General features: G+C 35.5%; 2 pseudogenes; one reads left to right on the top strand and one right to left on the bottom strand.

Annotated features, from left to right (window-relative positions):
• LOC102912599 (mitochondrial import receptor subunit TOM20 homolog pseudogene) lies at positions 1-21,145 on the bottom strand (annotated as a pseudogene).
• Positions 21,146-21,153: 8 nt separating this feature from the next.
• On the top strand, positions 21,154-21,664 carry LOC121822528 (actin-like; annotated as a pseudogene).
• The last annotated feature ends 3,178 nt before the right edge of the window (positions 21,665-24,842 follow it).

Below are 24,842 nucleotides of genomic sequence, written 5' to 3'. Positions count from 1 at the left end.
CTAGAGCTGATCAGCTTCCAAGCTAATTGTAAAATCATTTTTAACAGATCTCATCGTGTTGATAACAGGCTCACTCACATCAACTCCAGCCAAGCTCTGAACATTTACAATCCTCTGACTAATGGCTGGAAGCTTGGTCAGAGCATTTGGAAGACTGGCTGTGGAAGCATCTGCTGGAGCAGCTGCAGCATCTGCTGAGGCTGGCCACCCACAGCAATGGCTTTTGTCAAGTGCTTTACACCTTTCTCCTATTCACCTTGAGCTGATAACTCTTTGCCAAACTGTGTCTCTTCAAGAGAGAATTCCTGGACAGCTGCAGCATCTTTTAAGTCAGGTAACTTGGAAAGCTCAGCTCTCTCCTTAGAGAACATCAGTTTCTTTCCTTATTCTCAAAGCCATTTCTTGAAGTTGGGGGTCACTTAGCCTTTTGTGGTAGAAGTAGATACAGTGACCCAGCAGAGGGCAGAGCACATGCCCATGGTGGCAATGCTGATCTTCCTCCCCACACCCTTTACTGGCCTGGGTCATGTGCTGGGCTGCAGCAGAGGCCCAGCAACCATGAGCTCAGACAGATTAGAGCATTCCAGCAGGTTACAGTCACCAGACTCCAGTCTAAATAGAAAAGGCCAATAGACGTTTAAATGAACTTTTTCTATTCTTTTTATTTATTTTTACTTTCATATGTGTGTACCATATTTGTGTTATTTCTTTTCTCTCTCTGCTCTATTCAACCCCATGTCATTTCCATTCCCTTCCAGATTCATGATATCTTTTGCTTTATATATATATATATACATATATAATATACATATACATATATACATATATACATATACATATAATATATATATACATATATATATTATTCAAATTATATTCAATCAATAAAAACCCATTTGTTGTTTGCTGTTGCTTGCTTATATGTTTTAAGGTTGAGCACTTAGTGTTGGGTAAACAATTAGGAGGCTCAGTCCTGGAAAAATTGATTCTCCCTCTCAGTAGCAACTAACTACATGTAAAACTTCATCCAATGGTATTGCCTACTGAGCCTTCAGGAATCCACATTGTATTTCTATTGTCTCACAGACTGAGGAACCTAAAACTGTGTCCCGGATTTCATTGTTAAGACACAAATGAAGATAACATTTTAAGCCCAAGTTCAGATATATCTTAGAGTACACATTTGCATTCATTAAACATAGATGCAATTAATATTGTGAAAATATTTTTGTCAATCAAAAACAGCAACAAAAACTACTGAGTTGAGGATTCCAGATATTTTTTGAGAATTCTTTAGAAGTTGGAGACATACTTCTCTGAATTCTTTGGTGTCAGGAGGCAGACTACATATTCTAGAACTGTTGTGTTCACACATTATTTTCCTATGGTCACAGAACTAGGTCAACTTTCAGTTTTTCCTGGCATGCTACCTATGCAAGGTATCTATTACATCAGAGTTGATTCTCTTGGATAATATTTCTTGTGTAATTAAAAAACAGAAAATAACACAATGAAGGCTTACTGTCAAGGAAGTGATGGCTTTTCTTTTATATTTTCCTTTAGTGCTTTATTGCTAAATGTGGTCTTCTTTTTCTGAAATGTACCATATAGTTAGTTAAATGAGCAAATTAAATGTTCTGTTTTGTATGCATATTATGCAATACAGTACAAACTTGGACAGTGTCTTAGTTAGGGTTTCAGTTGCTGTGAAGAGACATCACGACCACAGCAACTTTTACAAAGGAAAATATATAATTAGAGTGGCTTACAGTTTCAGAGGTTTAGTCCATTATTGTCATGTTGGGAAACATGGCGGCATGCAGGCAGGCATGATGCTGGAGAAGTTGAGAGTTCTACATCTTGATCCACAGGCAGGCAACAGGAAGTGAACTGTGGCCCTGGGCATAGCTTGAATATAGGAGACCTCAAAGCTCACCTCCAAATGACACATTTCCCCCAATAAGGCCACACCTACTTCTTGGTGCCTCAGAACAAAGAATTGCTTTTTTTTTTTTTTTTTTTTTTTTTTTAGCTGAGGATCGAACCCAGGGCCTTGTGCTTGGTAGTCGAGTGCTCTACCATTGAGCTAAATCAACCTTGGCCACACCTACTTCAACAAGGCCAAACCTCTTAACAGTGCCATTCTCTTTGGGGGCTATTTTCTTTCAAATACCCACAGACAGCAACTATTTCATGATGTCTGCCATATGCAAAATCAAGATATTACACTTTACATAATAATGGGTCTTCTTCAAATGATATGGATGAGTGTGATCAAGAATGAGGCAAGGGCATAATGGGGGTGAATAAGAGCCAAGTCCATGACACATATGTTTAAAAAAATATTATTTAACCTATCATTCTCTACTATGAATACTTGTTAATAAAAGTAAAATTAAATAAACTGAGAAACTATGTTACAGGAAGTAAGGTCCTCTAAACTGTACTTTTCAGAATTAACAACTGGTAATATTCTTATAAAATTATTTCAATCTAAAACTATGGACTAGAAGAGGGAAAGAAATTTTGTATGCTTAGAACTGATAAAGGTTTTAGTAAACCATAAAGGACATGAAAAAAGTTTACACCCAACTTATCTGTGGTTATCTCTAATGTCTATATTGGAGAGAATTTTACCTTCAATAAGAATACCTATGCTTTCTTCCCTAGAGAGAATAAAAGTCCTCCTCCTTCCAGCTTCGACTTTCTCTTTCAGTCAAGTTCACAGTGAAAGAAATTGTTTTCATATGAAAATCCTTATCTCCATCTCTCATCTACTATAATACTTGTGCCAACGGCATTACTTTCTGAAAAGATATTTGGGTGTAAAATAAGCAAAATCCCATAAAAGAACGGTTGTTTCTCACCTTACTATTTTCTTTCACAGCATTAGAAACTATTCAGCCAACTTTGAGATACAACAGAGAAAGGTATGTGAAGGAATATTGCCAGTGAGACTTTATACTCTATGTTATGGTCAGGACCAAGGAAGCACAAATCAGGGCCCTGTCTTAAATTGCCATTCATGGGAACATACTATTGGAAGAGCCATGTTGGAACATTGAATAAAGCAGTGTTTACTATGCCTGATAAGTCATATCACTCTCCTAAGAAATGACAGCCTGTCAGCCTCTGCCTGTCAGGAATGTGTTAAAACCTTGGGTGAGCTCATTTGCAAGATCAGTCAGAAGAGAGAATAAAGAAAGACAATTATGTGGCTGGAGCTCAAGAAAATCTAGATGGACACACTAGTAATTCTCATGAAGGAGACGATTAGCTAATTTAAATTTATTGTGGAAATGTCAGCAACAGGACCCCCATAAGATGACAAAGCTGGAATTTCTACATATATCCATATATTTTACCACATATTTGCATATACTAATTTAGCATTTCAGAAAGTGACCAGTAGAAGTTTATGAGTATAAATGAAGACTTTGCAAGGTAAACATGACTGAGACAGATGCCTACATTGTGGTAGTGGAAGTTAATTGCTTTAATTTTTCCTGAAGGTATATTAAACCATACTAAGAGGGAGCAAACATAATATGAGATATGCCCAGGCAGCAATGAACAGTTATTATTAAAATATAAAAACACAGTTAAATTTGTGTGGGGTCCAAAGGATCACGAACAATCTAGACAAGGGAAAAATAACAAGCAATGTTGAATGTTTCCAATTACATGAAAACAATCAATCATGACACATATTGATATGTGTGTGTGTCAATTTTACCCTGATAGCTTACATATTGAATAGATAGATAGATAGATGATAGATAGATAGATAGATAGACATAGACATAGATAGATGATAGATAGATAGATAGATAGATAGATAGATAGATAGATAGATAGATAGATAGAGAGATAGAGAGATAGCTATATGGTACAGGAAAGAGAAAGTAATAAAATTGAGTCTCATTTGTAAAGTCAATTTTTCAAAAGCACAATTCAAAAATGAAAAAAGGCATTATTAATTACTGTTACTGGAAAGGTGGTGTTACATATGTACCCACCAAAGTGTCAGAGAAATCCTGATAACACATTTGCACTTCAAGTGAAATCAAGTGCTCTTTGCAAAGTGGTGTTGCTCAGACAAGGCACAGCAAGAGAAGGAGAATAGAAAGTAACTCTGAGTAGGGCGTAGCCTCATCTCACCATTATGAAACATGAAGACAAAACAGAAATAACCAGAAGAGAAACATGAGCTGATGGGCTGTGATTACACAGTAGGCTGAACAAGGAGAGCAATAATGTACTACACAGTTCAAAGGGCATGAAGAAAAGTCTTAACTGTTTCCCCATAATTAAATGATACATGTTTAAAGATACAGATGCTTGTAAAGTAAGCCAATTTAAATATTACTCAGGACACATGTGTATCAGAACATTACATGTAATTCTGCTAATATGAATAGTGTTCATGCCCTTTTATCATTGAAAAAAAATTTAAAAATGAAGACAAATTATTATGTTTGTTTTTACTCTACCAGTATTTAGCCTATGTTATGAAGAAAATGTCTTTTGGAGCAGGAGCTTTATGAGATGATTTTCAGCATCATACCAGGGAGTAGTGTGTCTTGCTTGAATAGACATTCATATTTCACTTCCTGTAAACATGTGAAAGTCATTAAATTGCTGTGAGATAGTCTGTATGTCAAATTGCTCTGATTGGTCAATAAATAAAACACTGATTGGCCAGTGGCCAGACAGGAAGTATAGGCGGGACTAACAGAGAGGAGAACAGAGAAAACAGGAAGGCAGAGGGAGTCACTGCCAGCTGCCACCATGACAAGCAGCATGTGAAGACGCCGGTAAGCCAAGAGATACGTGGCAAGATATAGATTTAAGGAAATGGATTGATTTAAGCTATAAGAACAGTTAGCAAGAAGCCTGCCACAGTCATACAGTTTGTAAATAATATAACTGTCTGTGTGTTTATATTATAAGTGAGCTGTCAGACGCCTGAGGCTTGGTGGGAACTGGAGAGAAATTCTCCAGCCACATTAAACAGAATGCACTGTCTCAAAGGTAATAGAGCACCATTCAATATGATGTCTATTGCTTTTAGACTACATGAAATGAAATGATGCGTCTTGCTTTTATTTAAGAAAAAATTTTAAATATGTATATATACAAATTAGCTGCGCACCATGATTATGTGTTTCTGTATGTTATGTGAATGAAGTTTATAATATACACAATTGAATAGAAATTCAAAATCATATTAATATTAAAAATATAAAAACTATAAATTATTAACTTTTAAAACAAATATTTTAATAAACAATATGTATTAAATATAATATAAATTCTATATTCATTAGTCATTTGCCATGTACTTTATTTTTAGAAAAAGTTGAAGTTTATAATAACTAATAGAACTCAGCCCATGAAATGATTTGAAAATACAAAATCATGTATTATAACATGTATATACTTCATGTATTATAAGTATTAGTATACTACAATACTAGTAATGTATTGTTCCAGCACTACTGGATTGAGGAAAAAGTTCTTAGGATTTATGGATTTGAAAGTATCTGAAAATTTCTTTGAAAGTATATTTTAGATTGAGAGAAACACTGAGGACGAGAGCAGGGTAATGAGGCCATATCTATGTTGACCATGACCTGACAGACATTGTTACCTCCACAGAGAGTAAACGGATGTTGACAGTATAGAAAAGAAAATACTTTGCTCAAATACAAATTGCATTCATAGACTCTTCATTCATAACAATCTAGATCCTGCCCACTTTAGTGCTGATTCAAGTACATGGTAATATACTAGTAATTTGATGTCCTAGATTTTCCACTTCCGATTTCACAATGAATCTAGGTTACACCTAAAAATAAAGCACATCATACAAGGAGCTTTTTTTTTTTCAGCACAGTAGCACAGTTTTCTAGGAACCAGAAGAATCATACCTATAGTAATATCTCTGTTTTCCTCATGCCATATACAGAATTTCTGATTTGGGTAGCTAAATTATACCCATATTTCATGTGTTTGCAATGGTTCCTTTGAATATGTATATGACTATTTTATGTCTATTGTTTTCCTTCATGAGTTTTAGAGTGTAATAAAACTGTCAGAAAATTTTTATCTGAAATGAATAAATAAGTAATTATTTGGGTTCTTTTTTATTGTATAAATAAGTTAAAACCTTATAATATCTACAAATATTATATCATACACAAAATATTAAAATGAACTGTGATCTAAATATGATGAAATTCTTCACTATTTCAATTTTGTCAAGATTAAAATTGACATTAAACAACATATTTACAAATAATTTAAATTAAAGATTAAAGGATTGGAGCAGGGACACAGTTTAGTTGGTGCAAGAGTTGCTGGCTGCACCAAGCCATAGATTTTATCCTCAACCAGTACTCCAAAAAGTAGATATGATGAAAATATCAGCAATCGTAGCACTTGTGAGGTAGAAAGTCAGAAGGTCAATGCCATTCCAGCTTCAAATAGAGCTAGAGGCCACCCTGAGGTGTAACACATGAGGTGGCTTTATCAAAGAAGGAAAGAAAAAGAGAGAGAGTGTGTGTAGTTCTTTTATTTTTCACTCTTTGGAGGCCTGCCACCCAGCTCCCAAATAAATATATGGAGACTTTGGTAAATGTCCAGCCTTGCCTTAGCTTGTTTCTAGCAGATTTTTCTAACTTAAATTATCCTGTTTCTCCTTAATTACGTTTTGCCTCTTGGCTTTTTCCCTTTCTTTATTCTATATATCTGTCTTTCCTTCTTACCCTGTGACTGGCTGGCTGTGTGGTTGGACCATGGTGCCTTCCTCTCCTTCTTTTCTTGGTCCTTACTTCCTTCTCTAGACTTCTCCTCCTGCTTATTTTCTCTGCATACCAGCCCCACCTATTCCTTCTTTCTTCTGCCTAGCTATTGGCAGTTATTCTCTTTAATAGACCAATCATATGTTTTAGGTAAGCAAAGTAACACAGCTTTACAGAGTTAAACAAATGCAGAATGAAAGAATGCAACACATTTTGGCATTATTAAACAAATATTCCACAGTCTATTCTGTATTACAAATTTAACACATCTTAAATTAATATTCCACAGCAAGAAGTGGAGGGAGGAGTAAGGACTATATCCACAAAGTGTCAGGCTAATGGTTTGAATCCCAAATGGTGTTTTGATGTGAAATGAACTTTTAGTTGAAGTAGAATACATGTGATAAGGAATGTAGAGCTCATAATTGCATGTATGCCATCAAATCCTGTTGCTATGAAGAATGCTGAGTCATAAATTCCATCTGAGATGGTAAATGGTGTTTCAAAGTATTCTGAGGCTTAAATTAACTCCAACTTCTTTATGCTTGATAAAATGACAACTGTAAAGTTACATTGTGATACCCTTTGATTCCACCTTGACTTAACAAGTTGAATATACACATGTAGCAAGCCTAGACATGGCTTTGGGAGTCAGTGAGAAAAACCTCTGAAAACTGCTGTGGATATAATTCTATATAAAGAAAACACTGATGGCCAGTGACCAGACAGGAAGTATAGGCGGGACAAAGAGAGAGGAGAATTGGGGAAACAGGAAGAAGGAGGAGAGACACTGCAGCCACCGCCAGGAGAAGCAGAATGTAAAGACGCCGGTAAGCCACCAGACACGTGGCAAGGTATAGATTTATAGAAATGGGTTAATTTAAGATATAAGAACAGTTAGCAAGAAGCCTGCCACGGCCATACAGTTTGTAAGCAATATAAGTCTCTGTGTTTACTTGGTTGGGTCTGAGCGGCTGCGGGACTGGCGGGTGACAGAGATTTGTCCTAACTGTGGGCAAGGTAGGAAAACTCTAGCTACAGAAAACTGCTCCTTGGCAAAATCATGGACATTGGGAAATTTGTCAAAATTACCTTTTTCAAAACTCCAGAACATTGAAAATGCTATAACAATCCAAAAAGCACTCACTGAAAATTGATAATTATCTGTTAAGACAGTGAGTTTAGAGGGACTATAGTTTCTCTATTTGCTGTCCTCTAGCTAGATACTGAAACCAGCAGTACAACAAATACATAAGGAAGTAGCTTTTCAGCTTCTTCCAACTATATGTCCATTCAATCACCTGTCTCATTTGACTGTAAATGATACTCATTGAGATTATATTAATTTGACATGACTCAAAGATTTATGGAAGTAAAAGCCTTCCCCTTAGATAATTTGTCAAAACCAATTAGTAGGGAGTGGTTAACTTACAGCAGCCCGAGGCAGCAATGGTAATCAGGGTGAACAGTAAGGTGATAAAGAAAATTAACAGGGATATCTGAGAGCTGAAATGTCCACAGGGTCTCCTCTAGCACTACTACATATTTGTAAGAGTTTGGAAGGCAATGAATATATTCAAGGAATACCTGGGATGGCCCTTATCTTGCATCAGAAAGGTGCAGTTATGACCAAAGCACAAACCAAAGCAATTAGCAACACAGACCAGTTGTCAAAGGTTTAGTAGTTTACTGTTTTATGATATATAAAGAACTCTTCTGGATAACCAGTAGAAATTTCAATGGTCAAATAAGACAAAAATATAGATTCTTCAAATTATACCATGATAACAAATTGGTTAAAGTACAATGGTAACCAAACAGTCATTATTAAAATTAGCAAAAAGTTAGTGAAAACTTCACAACACTCAGGAAAGACTCTGAAGAAAATACTAGAAGATGGGATGGCTGGTCCCCCACACTCATGGATTAGTAGGATTTGGCCATCATACCAAAAGCAATCTACAAACCCGACATAATCCTGATCACAATTCAAAGGCAACTCTTCATAGAAATTGAAAAATAATCTTAAATTTCTCATGAGAACACAAAAGAGGTAGGATAGCCAAAATAATCCTGAATAATAATCAAACTTTGCAAGTTATCATCATCTCAGATTTAAAGGTGTACTACAGAGCTGAGGCAATAAAAATAAAAGGGCACTGATATAACAACAGACACATGGATCGTGGAATAGAAGTGAGGGCCGACATACAAGCCCAAACTCATACAGTAATCTGATTTTTGGACAGAGGTTATAAAACACATTGAAAAAAAAAAGCAGCATCTTCAACAATTGGTGCTGCTCAAATCATATACCTATATGTATAAAAATGAAATTTGACTCTGACTTGGCACAAAGCTCAACTCCAGAGGAATCAAAAACCTCAACATAAGAGCTGAGTTTCTGGGTCAAATAGAGGCAGAAGTCGGTAGTGTGATTGAATTTATAGTCAGAAGAAAAGACTTAATTCGTAATTCTAAATTGTACAAGCCATAAGACCAACAATCGACAAAGAGGACCTCAGGAGACCAAAAGCTTCAGGAGCAAAGGAAATCATAATCTGCGAAAGTGGTAGCCTACTCATGGGGAAAAAGTTCTTGGTTAATTACACATCCAGCAGAGGTTAATATCTGCAATATATGAAGAACTCACAAACAGAAAATAAAATAAATACAATAAAATATAAATAAATGGGTTGAAAATAGATAACTCAGTTTGGAAATGAGACATCCTACTAGAGAGATCTCAAAAAATGGAATTTAATTGGCTAAGAAACACTATTTTTTTAATTTTCAGCATTCTTAGATATCAAGGAAATGTAAATTAAAATGAATGTAAGATTTCACAATGGATAGAATGGCAGATGGGAAAGAACTGGGAGAAGTAGAAAACCACAATCAGGACAAATGTGAAAAAATATATATTTATAATAAAAGACAAAAATCAGGACTGACATACATATGAACTCACAGAAACTGTGGCAGCACAGGTTCAATTCAGATGGGGCTCCGGTGCTGAGAGCAGAAATAGACACAAGCCCCCATCCCCCTATCGACAAAGGAAAAATTAGTTTTTCCTAAAGGATTCTCAGTGGGTATACAAGCCACACTTCCAGGCAGGCCCTGTACTCAGCCGAAGATGGCCAACACCAAACAAACTCAATGTTGCCTTTGGGGGAATTTTTTGTCTCACAATGACTTGTCAAGGTATATTTTTGCATTTGATCTTACAGAACTTTTGCTTATATGTTATGGTTTCCTATGTTGTTTTGAATGGGTTTTCTTGTATGTGTGTCGAATGGTTGAACCTCAGGGTCTGTATATTTTTCTTGTGTTTTTCCTTGGACTCTTTATTTTTTTCCCCATTTGTTAGTTTGCTTGTTTTCTATCTTATCTTATTTAATTCTATTTTACTTTCATTACTGTCTTCTTTAATGTCCGTTTTCTCTAAGACAGAGAAAGTAAGATTGTACATTGGAAGGTAGGAACTGGGAGGAGTTGGGGGAGGGGAAACCTTAATCAAAATACAATTGTATGAAATAAAATCTATTTTCAATTAAAAATTTCTTTCAGGAAAGAATAAAAAAGATATTATAGCAGAAAGATGAATTGAACCCTGAAACAAACTGGTCATGGTTTCATCGTTGTCTTTCAGATCCAATTTGTCTCACTTTGAGCTGTGGCTGTGTGGTTCAGTGAAGTGGTTCTGTACATGTTCATCACTTTGTCTATTCTGTCTTGAAGAATCTGAATTAAAAAGCATGGCTAACTGTTCTCAGAATGAATGTTCTGGATGTTCTGACTCTTAAGACATTTATGTATATATCTCTCTAACTCTATGTCTTTCTCTACCTCTCTTTGTATATATGTGTGTATATTGAAATAGTGAAGCTGTTGTACTAGAAAATTTGAATCAGCAAGATGATCAATTTAGCCTCTGTCATTGCACAGTAGATACTTTAATGTCATGATTGACTAAATGTCAATATACCTATTAAATCCTATAAAATAACCACTGGCCAATGAAAAAGACCACAAATGCTGCTATGGAGATGGGGGAAATTAGACACTTATTTATTGTAACTTCAGTGCAAACCAGTAAAGTAGCTATGGAAATCAGTGCAGAGATTCTTCAAAGAGCTAGAAATAGATCTCCCACCTTGTCTGGCTACTCTACTCTTGGGCATATACCCATAGGACTGTACATTCCACTAAACATCTTCATCCATGTTTGTTATTGCTCTATACATAAAAGCCAGGGAATGGAAATAGCCTAGATATCTATCAACTGATGAAAGTATAAAGAAAATTGATGAATTTACAAAGGGGATTATCATTCCTCTACTAAATAAAACTGAATTATTTAGTTATTGGATAAATGAATATACTTGAAAAAATAATTCTGAATAGTATAACACAGACCTATAAAGACATGTGCCTTTTCTCATTTGTTGAATTTAACTTTGAATCTTAAGATATGTGTGCTCCATCTGGAATATGGAGAGAGGTCAGGAAATTGGTAAGGTGCCCTGGAGAGGATTTCTAGCTAGAGAGGATTGAAATCAACTGAATAACTTGTTAAAGGGACTATAGGGACAAGGAGTGTTAAATGGGTTAGGAGAATGTAGGGCAGCATAAAGACTACAGAAGCGGGAGAAGGGTTAGCTACCAGGAAAGATATTTCAAAAGGTGTTGTAGAAACCTACTGTAGTAGAAACTTCCTAAAATGCACTTACGTACACACACACACACACACACACACACACACACACACACACACACACACGGTGATAGTGAAAGAAGTTATTAAAACAAGTTAACTTTGACAATTTGAAATTTGAAATAATCAAATAGTACAGGAATGATGAAAATTTCTTCCTTTTGTCAACCATTTTGCTGCCTAATTTTTCTGATAAAAAATAAACAAAACTGAAGTACAGGTAATGATATAGAAAATATTCTCAAAATATGTGTTCTCTATTTATTAAGATGAATTGCTATTTTATTTGATGATTTAAGAGACACTATTTTAAAGAAATAGCTACTGTTATAAATGAATATTTATGTGACAAAACCATAACATTATATTTCCTATTGGAATCTTTCTATAAATAAAACTCAAAAATTTATATTATCGTCATTTAGTTATATCACAAAATTTTACAATAATCATGCAGAAATGAGACAAAGTTATAAATACAAACTAAATATTACCAGATTCATATAATGTGTGCTAAAATCATACATAGATTCTAAAGATATATAATCAATATTTTTAAAATAGATTATGAGCAAGGTAAAGTGTGTGTTAAAGTGATTTGCTGCATGGCAGTTAGAAATGTTGCTACAAGATTTGCTTCATTTGTCTTGTCATGACCTTCAGTGTAACAGTCCTTTTAAAACCTTGAAAATGGAATTATATATATATATATATATATATATATATATGTATTATCATGTCATATTCATCTTATAATTCAATGTCTAATATTTGAAGCCTTAAGATCTCTGTATATGTTTACATACTGTATTTTGAAATTAATAAAATATTTCCTCAAATATCACATGGCAAATCCTTCTCAGAAGCAACTACTCCTTGCCCCACTCTTTCTATTCTTAACAGGTGAAAATGACAACAAAATCAATAAGAAGAATTGTAAGGTCAGGATGAAAAACACTCTCAGTTCAGATCTTAATTTCAGGAACAATTTGCCTGACACCTGTGCAGTCTCTTCACGGGAGCTTAGCAGATGTGACAGCTAATTAATTATGAGGCGAGATTAGAAACTGGACAGAAGACCGGCAGAGGAGAATCCATCTCCAGTGTCAACAAGCTTCAGGATGTTCATTTTCTTAGGCCTGGAAGACACAGGTCTAGTAAATCATTGTTTATCTTTAAGCTCAAAAAGGAAATTGAACATGACATGAACAATTACTGAGATATTTTTAGAGAAATACATTCTTGAGAGAGAAACATGGAAACAAATTAGAATCTGTGCAGACCTGAGCATTCCTTGTGGATTTTGTCATTATATGGAAGATCTGAAATTACTTCTCCTAAAAATATGAGACTGAAATGCAGAGCTGTCAAAATAAGTAAAAAGTAGGGCTATATAATAGTCATGAATTATATAGTAGAGGTACAAAATATATTATTATACTTAAGAATTCAAAGTTTCAGGAAATGCTGTAATGACCTGTTAGATTTTTTTTGCTTAAAAGAAGCAAATATTTTCTAGTATTCCTAATACAGAAATATAAATTGTACAAAGTAAAACACTATTTTACTTTCTACGTTTGAGCAAATTAAGACAAGTAAAGGGCTGAATAATTAAGCAAATCAGGCATACTCTCTGATCCATTAGAGAAGCTGGATCACATGAATTTGGCCTCACCCTACAACTGAAGAGATAAATGGTTCAATGGAGATTAACCCAACTTACTAGAAAATATTTCCTCTGGACAAAATACCAATGTAGAAACACCTGCAAAGTTAGTTTCCATAATCAGCTACATAATCCTCCACACGTCACACATGCTAATGTAGGCAGCATTAAATAAATGTAGCAGGCCACAAACAAAAACACAATTTAAAAATAGGATGCTTGTTTGGGTGAAGAAATTTGAGTGAGAGTTAGAAAAATGTAAGAGGAGATTGTGGTGAGAATACACACACACTGTGTGTGTGTGTGTGTGTGTGTGTGTGTGTGTGTGTGTGTGTGTGACAGAGAGAGGGAGGGAGGGAGGGAGGGAGGGAGGGAGGGAGGGAGGGAGGGAGAGAGAGAGAGAGAGAGAGAGAGAGAGAGAGAGAGAGAGAGAGAGAAAGAGAGAAAGAGAGAAAGAGAGAAAGAGAGAAAGAGAGAAAGAAAGAAAGAAAGAAAGAAAGAAAGAAAGAAAGAAAGAAAGAAAGAAAGAAAGAAAGAAAGAAAGAAAGAAAGAAAGAAAGAAAGAGGGAGGGAAGGAAGAAGTTCCTCAAAAGTCAGTTCCTTTGAAGAGGAAATTCCAATGAAACTCAGAATTTTTTTTTCAAATGCAGCTCAATTTCAGAGATGCATTTTTAAGTACAACCTCATAGAAATTTTAATTTCTTGAATGCATTCCCATTTAACAAATTTGGGGCATGAAGAACCTGAGGTGTACAGTATGAATTATTTGTGTTAATTTTAATAATTCATAGACTCTCACACCCCTCCTGTGGATAAATAGGTTAAGTGCTGACACACAGCACTGAGGGAAGGAGTGAAGTGCTCCAGTCATACAGGGCAGCATCTCCTCATCTGCACTGTGAAAAGAAGACTCTCAGACTCCAGGCTTCTTATGCTCCAGCTCAAAAAGATAGATGGCTACCTCTCTTTCATCCCAGAGAGTTGTAGGAATAAGGTGACAGCTAAGACAGCAACTTAATGGAAGGTTTAATGCCGGCACATGTGTGATTCTTAATCAAAGTTCTGATATTGTACTCCCTACCAGCAACAGTTCCATTATCTATGCATTTTGTTGTTCTTGTAGTCATGACAAAATTCTGTGTATTTTTGTTCCCATGATTGTTTCACTTTTCCTTTCCTTTTTATTTTTGAGAATTTATTGATATACTCAGTGAAATTTGATCACATCCACTCACATTTACCCCCAACATTCCTCCACATACATTGCTTCTTTCTACCAACTTTATGTCTATGTTTTTTTTTTCCTTTCTGATAGCCCATAAGTCGAGTTAGTGCTAGCCATACATGCACAAGTCTGGGGCCATTAATTGGAGCATGAAAAATCAACCACTGACAATATCCTCAATAAAGAAGGTTAGCTGTCTCCCAGCAATTATCCACTACAAATAGCTCCTCAGTGTAGGATGGTATTAGTAATCATCTACTTTATAAAGGGTTGGACTTTGGCTGGCTGGATCTTATATACTGCAGATGTTGTGAGTTCATGGGTGAGATAGCCATGCCACATACAAAAGACAGATTTCACAGGATTCCACCTTATCTTCTAGCTCTTAGATTCTTTCTTTCTCCTTTTCTAAGACACTCCAAGAGCCTTAGCGGTTGTGGTGGTAATATTAATGTTCCATTTAGATCTAATGATCACAAATTTGCTACTAGTGACCATAGTTCCAGAAGAAGCTGGATCAAAGGAATGGTGGTTTCTCATCTTATTTTCTTTTAAAAACTAAAAGTGTAGGACATTTAACTCTACAATTTTATAACATTTTTTTAATTTTTATAAATTTATTTCAAAACAGCAGTCTTAAGTCTTGGTCATCTTGACTAGCACAACATTATTATAGATTTCTGATGTATTTTTGAGATTAAATACATTTGATATCACAATCAAATATTTAAATAATCATTAGTGTTTTTAATAAAAAAACTAGGGAGAATAATTCATCATACCATATGCAGACTCAAATAGCATCAGAACCTTCTCTTTCCCAAATACAAATTTATGGAATCATGAATAAATATTAAAGAATAATATTTTATAATAAATATTTCTTACCATATCATTTATTTTGAGGAATAATCATCAATCATCTTCCTTATAAATATTTGTGAGACCATATTCAACTTTCTTGTAGTTTAAACATTTTACATTGTATTTGGTTGGGAACAAAGAACTAAAAGTATTAACAAATTGATTATTATCTATAATTGATTCATATACAGGCATAATTAATCTTTTGTGCTTCTACAGTATGGAAGATTATGATTTTTAAATAACATTACATATCCCTGTGAGTTTGGCACAACCATGAAAATGTTGCTGTCACATTTGAGAGTACTAGCTTGTTTCTTCATAGTTTCTTTGATTTTGATAGTCTGAGCCTTCTTGTATAAATGTCAGGCAAATGATTCAGAGGGAGTTTAATAGTTGTGGTCTGTATAGCGTCCTGTTGGCTACATATATTTCCTTCTTAAAAATGTAACAAAATATCTGAAAAAATGATCTTATGAAAAGAAAGAGTTCATTTTAACTTATAATTTTAGAGTTTGTGGTCTAAATTCAAGTGGGATTGTTTCTAGATTCTCAGTCTTTTAACGTCTACTCAGATAGGTGAGATTGCATCTATGACTTTCAACATTTTAGGCAGCAGAAGCACTGTAATAATGATAGAAAGAGTAGAAAAGCTTAATCTGTGTGTTTAAACACACACAAAAAAAACTTATTTTCTAAAGACTGGAAGATTGTAAGTGTAGTCTAAGATATCAAGGTCAGTGATTCAGTTTCTCATGAGAATTCCTCTCATGCCTTGCAGTTAAATACCAGTAAAATACCAGTAAAATCTGATATCTTGACAGTGTAGAAAGAAAGAGTTAAACAAGAAGAGACAGAGATAAGAGACAGATGACAGATATAAAGGGAAGACACACAGACACAGAAACAGAGAGACAGACCAAATACATGGAAGCTTCAGCCCTATAACTTCATGTAGACATCAACATCTCCCAGTGAACTGGCATTCAAACATTATTCTTACTACACTTACGGAGAAATACTGTTATTATGGCATTCCAACAGACTAGATTGGACCACAAAACACAATTGGAAAGGCAAACAATGACAGAGAAGGAATGAAACATTATTCTTAGGGTGACAAATCCAAGAAGAACAGAGGCCTGGAAACCTGAGATATGTTTTCAGAGTATGTGCAAAAGAGTTGACCTTTATAGGAAACGAGTAAGGTCTCCAAGTTAAGAATTCAGGGCATCTTTGTCTGGTTGTGATCTGCTTGATGACACAGAGCCTGTTAAAAGTAGAAAGTCTCTTGTTGCTTCAGAATTAGCTTATCTTTCCAAATAGTATTTATTTATTCATTCTATGCATTTGTGTATGTGTATGCTTGCATGAGTTCATATCCACTGAATATGTATAGGAGTTTGAAAAGGCAAAGATCTTCTGAACCTGGAGCTACAGACAGTTATTAGCTGCTACACAGATGCATGGAACTGAACCCTGTTTGCAAGAGCAGTAAGCACTCTTAACTGCTGAATTATCATCCAGCATCCTTGGGTCTTTTTATTTTATTTTTTAAATAAATTACTCATCAATCAGACTTGTTACTGGTGATTCAGAAAATGCCAAAGTCAAGTCAGTAACTTATATAGAATTAGTTGAGTTAAGATTTAGGGAAACGACTAAAGAATCCTATGAACACCTCTAGGCATCTGTAAAAATCAGCAGTAGGCAGTCTGTTGATTGCATTATAGATAGTTCCTAAATAATGACAGAGAAGTTAAGCTAGTATCCTGCCTCTAGTTAAGCACTGTGCATCTGAACTCCCAAGTGAGTCGTCAGTGCTGTTTTAGCAAAAGCAGCCAACCTCTAGATCCTTCTCACATAATCATGTTGAGTATTAGGCTTCTTCATTTGTATATTAGGAGGAAATAAAAATCCTGTCCATGAACTATGGTCAGGCACATTTTATAAAGTTTTTATTATGCTACCTCCGCAATTTTTCTGTCATATAACAGAGATATTTAATAGACTACAAAACTTTTTTTGCGCATCCAAATTTTTCTCATTCCATGACTCAATGAACAACAGAAACCTAATGAAATAAGTTCCAAAAATATCAATCTATAATTCCTCAGACATTCTGAATCAAACTCAACAAAGCTCTACAAGTTATCTCACTTCATTATAAGAACAAAGTTAATAAGGCAGTGAGTCTTGATTATATTATCTCCACCAACAGAACACCAAATATACCCTGGGGTCGTGGTTCCTTAAGCTTTGTTTTACCAAGAGAAACATATTCATAAAATATATCCTTCATGAAAATGATGAAACAGTTGTACAATATTTTATTCTCAACATTATCTGTTCTCCATTGAATCTATCTAAAAATTAATAAACAACAGAAGGCTTACTTCAAACATCCTATTTATGAGGACCATTCCCTCAATAGTTGCACATGTCTACTTTACAGGGCATCATACAAAGTTAGTCATAGTCTACTCTCCTGTGCCATAAAAACAAGAAATTATTGTTCTGCTGGGTGTTGGTGGTGCACACCTTTAATCATAGCACTCAGAGGCAGAGCCAGGTGGATCTCTGTGAGTTTAAGGACAGACTGGTCTACAGAGTGAGATCCAGGACAGGCACCAAAACTACACAGAGAAACCCTGTCTCGAAAAATAAAAACAAAACAAACAAACAAAAAAAAAACTTCAAATAAACAAACAAAAAGGAGTTATTGTAATAGATTTGTAGATATCTGAAAAGAGGAGTATGAATCACAGTTTTGTATATTAGATACTATAATTAAGGAAGTCTATCACTATATAACAGGATTTCCCAAAACAAATTTTTATTACTTTTTCAACTCAGAACACAAATCTTTTTCTTATATCTCTTATCAATCTTCTTATATTTTTCTTAACCTTCCCCAGTAAAAATGCCATCCTACAAAAAGAAAATTTTGTATTCAGTGCAAACACCATCAAAATTTCAACACAATCTTCATAGAATTTGAAAGAACAATTTTAAACTTCATATAGAAACATACACACACACAACAACAAACAAATAAAATCAGGATATCAGGACTGTTGAAACAGCCCTGAACAATAAAAAGACTACCAAAAGTGTCACCATATCTGATTTCAAGTTGTTCTACAGAAATATAGTAACCAAAACTGCATGGTATTAGAACAAAAAACATACATGTTGAACAATGGAATTGAATGGAAGACACAGACATAAAATCTCCACACCATGGACACCTGATTTTCAATGAAGTATCTAGAAATACACATTGGAAAAAAAGACAGCATTTTTAACAAATGTTGCTGGCCAAATGGGACAGTTGCACATGCAAGCATCCAAACACTCCCATGCTTACCACCCTGTACAAAAATCATCTTCAAATGGACCAAAGACCTCAGCATAATATCAGACACACTGAACATGATAGAGAAAAAGTAGAGAATATACTCAAATTCATTGGCACAGGGAACAACATTCTGAACAGAGCACTAATAGTACAGGCACTAATATAAAAAAATTAATAAAAGGGACCCCATGAAACTGAAAAGCTTCTGTAATTCAAGCACCATGAATTGCACATTCAGCAGCCCACAGAACTGGAAAAGATTTTTACCAACTTCACATCTGATAGAAGACTATTATTTAATATTCATAAAGAAATCCAGAAACTATGCCGGGCGTTGGTGGCGCACGCCTTTAATCCCAGCACTCGGGAGGCAGAGGCAGGCGGATCTTTGTGAGTTCGAGGCCAGCCTGGGCTACCAAGTGAGTTCCAGGAAAGGCGCAAAGCTACACAGAGAAACCCTGTCTCGAAAAACCAAAAAAAAAAAAAAAAAAAAAAAAAAAAAAAAAAAAAAAAAAAAGAAATCCAGAAACTAGATATCAATAAATAATAATAATAATAATAATAATAATCTCACACTCTAACATGGGTCTATCCTGCCTGACAAATTCACCACACTCATCATTGAAAATGACTCCAGCATGTGAATTATTGCCTGGGCGTCCAGCCACCAGCAGAACAGGAATCCAAGGGAATCCACAGAGTCAGCAGTATACTATGCCTTTTTTATCTGTGGAAGTTAGGGAAGACACTTACACTGTCTCGATCATTTCCTTCTTATACATCCTTTATTCTGTTTTCTATATTCTCTTTTCTTATGCTTATCCAGAAATGTCTCTCCTGTTTATCTTGATGTTTTCCTGCTAACTCTTTTAACGTTCTCCTCCTAATTCTCGAGTTCTTGATGTTTTCCTTCTAATTCCTTCTTGCTTTCTAAAAGTTTCCCTCCTAATTCACTCATTCTTGATATTTTCATTATAACTCACTTTAATTCTATCTTTTTTCTTTCCCTTTCCCTTTCAACTTATATACTCCAGCAAAATCTTTTGGGCAATATAAAAATTACAATGTGGTTGCATTCTATTTTTCAAGTAAATGATTACAATGAATACAAGTAAGAAAGAGCATGTTTTCCATATCCCTTACATGATTAAACATTTTCCATATTACAGGTGAAAAACTAATTATCCAAATAACCCACCTATATTCATACCTAAGCAACTTGTTATAGATTAACAGTGCAGGCACGCAAGGTATTCTTTTACTAGCAGGCTGCATTTTGTAGTTACAAAGAAAGAACCAATCACTTTACTACTAATTGAAAGGTAATTTTGTAAGGAATCTTAAAGGAATCACAAACTTAAACTCTTTTTTTTTTTTTTTTTTTTTGGTTTTTCGAGACAGGGTTTCTCTGTGTAGCTTTGCGCCTTTCCTGGAACTCACTTTGGAGACCAGGCTGGCCTCGAACTCACAGAGATCCGCCTGGCTCTGCCTCCCGAGTGCTGGGATTAAAGGCGTGCGCCACCACCGCCCGGCTTTTTTTTTTTTTTTTTTTTTTTTTTTTTTTTTGGATCAAACTTAAACTCTTATACATGTAAAACAATTAGTCATCTTTACTTTAAATCCTAAGGGTGCATATCCACTCATCAATAGTTTTTATTATATCAGGAAATTGAGTGCAAAATGGGTATAATAGAATTAATTACCACCTTTGGTCATCAACCAATCCTAACAAGAAAGGCATATTAGCTCATGATAATTGATCTGCTCTGTTCTTGTCCCTGACTTAAAAGACTTCCTTATTGTACTATGTGCCTGTCTAAAACTTTAGATTTTCTATTTGGGTTTTTCACCTCAAAGCTATTTAACAAAAGCATTTTAGTCTAACTTTAAGTTATTTTCAAAGCTTCGTTTCAGCTGTGATGCAATCCAAAACCTGCAAACACTTCTCCTAATATTAAGGTTAAAAGAATTTGGTGGGACACTGGGACTCATTTGTTTTCCTTAATCATTAACTTAAGCCACATTCTATATGTCTCCTCAATGGAAACTTGTATGTTCTAGCTGTGTGACACTTCCTTGTTTTATTTTTAAGCACCAGAAGTCTATTTAAATTAACATTACTATTATCAATTACACGGCACAGCTTAAGAAGAAATCATCTTTATAATGAATGATCCACAAGCAAAAATGCCCAGTAGGATGGAATGTGTCCATGAGACAAACACACTACATTACAGGAAGTGGGGATCTCCCCATACCCATTCACACCATGCCAAGTACAGAGAAAGATGGCAGTGGCAAACATGTAAAGGCACAGCAGAAACAAAAGACATCCAGGAGTCTGTGGTCTCAGAGCCTCACCTGCTGAGATTCCCTCATCAGGGATTTTCCTCCTGGTGGGCCGACACTTGAACTTCAATTGCTACCTGCTTTCCTCTGCCATGGCCACCAGCACATGTGCAAGGCTGGATTTTCTGGTTGAAGACATGTTTCCTTCAATCATCATTGCCCATGACACAGGATATCCTGGTGGGCATGTGCCAGAAAGACTCCTACATGGATAACAAGCCCCAGAGCAAGAAGGGTATCCTGACTCTGACATATGCTATTGAGCACAGTGTTGCCACAAACTGCGATGACATGGAGAAGATTGAGCACCACACCTACAATTAATTGCATGTGGTCTCTGAGGACCACCTGGTGCTTTTGACTGAGGTGCCCCCTGAACTTTGAAGCTAAGAGAGAGAAGATGACACAAACAATGGTTGAAACCTTTAATACTTCAACCATGCATGTCGTCATTCAGGCGGTGTTGTCCCTGTATGCAACTGGGTGCACTACTGGCATTTTCATGGACTCTAACGATGGGTTCAAACATACAGTGCCCATCTACAAGGGCCCTTGTATTGACACCTTGATCCTGGTCTCACTGTCCACCTTCCAGCAGATGCGAATCAGCAAGCAGGAGTCTGACGAGTCTAGCCTCTCCATTGTGAGCAGCTGCCAGGCATTTGCTGCATGAGCTGATTCTGAAGTATCAATTTGCCCTAGCCAATGCACACATTTCATGCTATCCTCATGAACCTGGAAAAAACTTTAAAAGAAATTTGTCTTTGAAACTTGTATCCAATATCAGCACTGGATCATAGAACTTGCCAGTGATTTTTTACTTTGTATCCAAGCTAACTGTTCCCTTGGTATATGCTTAATACCCTGAGCATATCTTCATTTAGTTCTCAGTTATGTCACTTGGAGGCTGGGGAGAGTACACTGTGAAAGAGAAATCCCCAGCCTGATGGATCTATGTGAACACCACGCAGTGATATCTGCAGGGTATTAACCAACAGCTGACATTCAGGATTTCTTGAGGCTGGCAAGGGTTCCTGAACCAGTTACCACTTTCATCTTGCCAGTCTAACAGAATGGGAAATTCTGAGCCTGAGGACCCAGTTTCTGTTCTGGTGTTTTCCCCTCCTGACTGCTGTGGGTTGTTACTTGCTTTGATTTGGGAATGTTTGCATTGACATCTGTAAATGTATTCATCTTTTTAATTTATGTAAGGTCTTTTGCACTCAATTCTTTAAGAAATGACAAGTTTTGGCTTTCTTTTGTTCACTGAGGACATTAGGCCCCAGCAACAAGTCACTGTGTAAGGAAAACTAAAAGTGCTGCAGAAAAACAACAATAGAACACAACAGACAAATAACACCAAATTAAATCTAATTAAAGAATAGGGTACAAATCTAAACAGTGAATTCTCAACAGAGGAATCTCAAATGGCTGAGAAACAAATAAATGGCTACATCCTTAGCCATCAGAGAAAGGCAAACCAAAATAATTTGAGATTTCATCTTATACCCAACAGAATGTCTAAGATCAAAAACACTATTGACAGCTCATGCTAGTGTGGATATTCTGTAAGGGGAACACTCTTCCATTGCCAGTAAGAACATAAACGTGTATAGCTCCTATGAAAATGGCAGTTCCTCATGATGATGGGGATCAATATACCTCAAGACCCAGCTATACCACTCTTGGGCATTATGTTATAGGAAACAAATACTTTATTGTTTTTTGTAGAATGAGCTTGGACTGCACCTAAGGCCAAGTGAACTCCATTCTTTAAAACAGTATGAAATAGCTTTTCTTAATGTGAGTTATCAGATCCCTGACCACAGCTATTGTAACAGCAATTTGGTTTGTGATATTGCTAAAGTTTAGTTGTCTGATTTTAATGTTTTGTGTGTATGTGTGTGTGAATTGCTATGGAACTATCTGTGGTGGTATTCTAATTGTACTGAAATGTGATTTTGATTGTATGTTAATAAATAAAGTTGCCCGGGGGTCAGAGCTATTAGAGCCATAGACAGAGTGTGGCGGTGGTGGCACACGCCTTTAATCCCATAGATCTCTGTGTGTTCAGGGATACAGCCAGCATTGGAAACATATGCCTTTAAGACCTAGGGTGCTGTACATTCAGATAGTGACGAGGCAGTCACGTGTTTGGGTTTACAACCAATGAGAAGGCAGAATGACTGGAAAATCGACTTACACACAGGAAATAGCTCTTTCGGGAAGTTGGGACAGCAGGAAGAAGGGTGAGATTTTAGCTCTGAGCTCTGACCTCTCGGCTTTCTCTTTTACATTGTTTCTGTGTTTCTTATTTAATAAGACGGTTGGTTACATCTACAACTATCCTTTTCTACACTATAAATATGTATTTCTTTTATTTGTTAATAAAAAGCTGATTGGCTGATAGCTGGGCAGAAAGAGATTGAGCTCAAGAACCAGACTAGGAGAATTCTGGAAAGAGGAAGTGTCGAGTCAGGAGTCACCAGCCAGACTCAGAGGAAGCAAGATGAGAATGTCATACTTAGAAAAGGTACCAAGCCACGTGGCTGAACACAGATAAGAATCATGGGCTATTTTAAGTGTAAGAGTTAGTTAGTAATACACCTGAGCTACCAGCCAAGTATTTATAATTAACATAAGCCTCTGAGTGATTATTTTAAAAGCAGCTGCGGGACCAGGTGGGACAAAAAAATGCCTCTGTTTACAGTTCATGAAAATATCAAATTGAGAATAATATTTTTCTGTTACAAGCATGTTTTCCAATTTGGAAGAAGGCATGTGGGACACATGTGATGCACAAACATCCATGCAGTCAGGGCACCTATACACTTAAAATTAAAACTAATAAATATAGCAAAAGGTATCTCCTTTATAATTGTGTGGTTTAAGTTTAATGAGAGTTTTTTAATTAATCATGTGAAATAAATCCATTTTGATAAATATTGATTAATTCCTAAAAAGGATCTATACCTATTAGAATTAGATAAAATGTATATAAATGTAAATAACATTAATTTTGCTTGATAGTTTTGATCAAAATTTCTACACTATTATGGATTTGCTTTCCATCTGTTCTATCAATTTCTGAGAGAGAAATGACAAAATTCAAAACAATAATTACTGACTTGTCTATTTTTAACTTTTCTATCAGACTTATCTCTTACAGTATAAATAGCTAACTTTTGATTTTTACCATTATAATAACCAATGATGAAGCTTTAGAAATTTGAATTCCAGTGACATATTATTTAAATTCCAAATCTATTCAATATTCTATTTTTTGTCTTGATTTATATGGCTGTGAGTTAGAAAGCTCTGTTTTCATATCAGTAGTGAACAATATACCTTTTCTAATATGCAGATATTGTGTTCTCTTCTGTTGAATGCCACAGACACCAGAGCTGCTGAGCATTTGGGATGTGGCTAATACAGACAAATAAACGAGCACAGAATTACATTTTAGTAGTCATGGTACTTGCTAACCACTTTCTGGCAGTCCTGCCCAGCTATCATTTGCTTGGGCTTAGAACACCACTCGCCTTTGCAATGTGTTAGAAATCATTATTTTTTAGAGTTACTCTCCTTTATGGTTAGGGTGAAGTGAGAGGACTTTTCCATTAACATAACTGAAATGTTTAATAGTTACACTGCATTAAATTCTAAAATTTTAAAGTAATTTTTACTTCTCAGACTTAAACTGGTATTGAAAGTCCAGCTTTCTGTCTTTCTTCCTTTTTAGAGAAGATGTTTCTTCATAGCTAAGGACTGTACACCCAGAACATCCTTCTTTGAGCTCTAATACACTATATACAATGGTATGATGTGGTGGATTGAATTCTCATTCTGGG

This window comes from Peromyscus maniculatus, chromosome 14 (assembly GCF_049852395.1).
Source record: "Peromyscus maniculatus bairdii isolate BWxNUB_F1_BW_parent chromosome 14, HU_Pman_BW_mat_3.1, whole genome shotgun sequence".
NCBI lineage: Eukaryota > Metazoa > Chordata > Mammalia > Rodentia > Cricetidae > Peromyscus > Peromyscus maniculatus.
The sequence above is the reverse complement of the archived record's forward strand: the minus strand, read 5'-3'. Positions and strand labels throughout refer to the sequence as shown.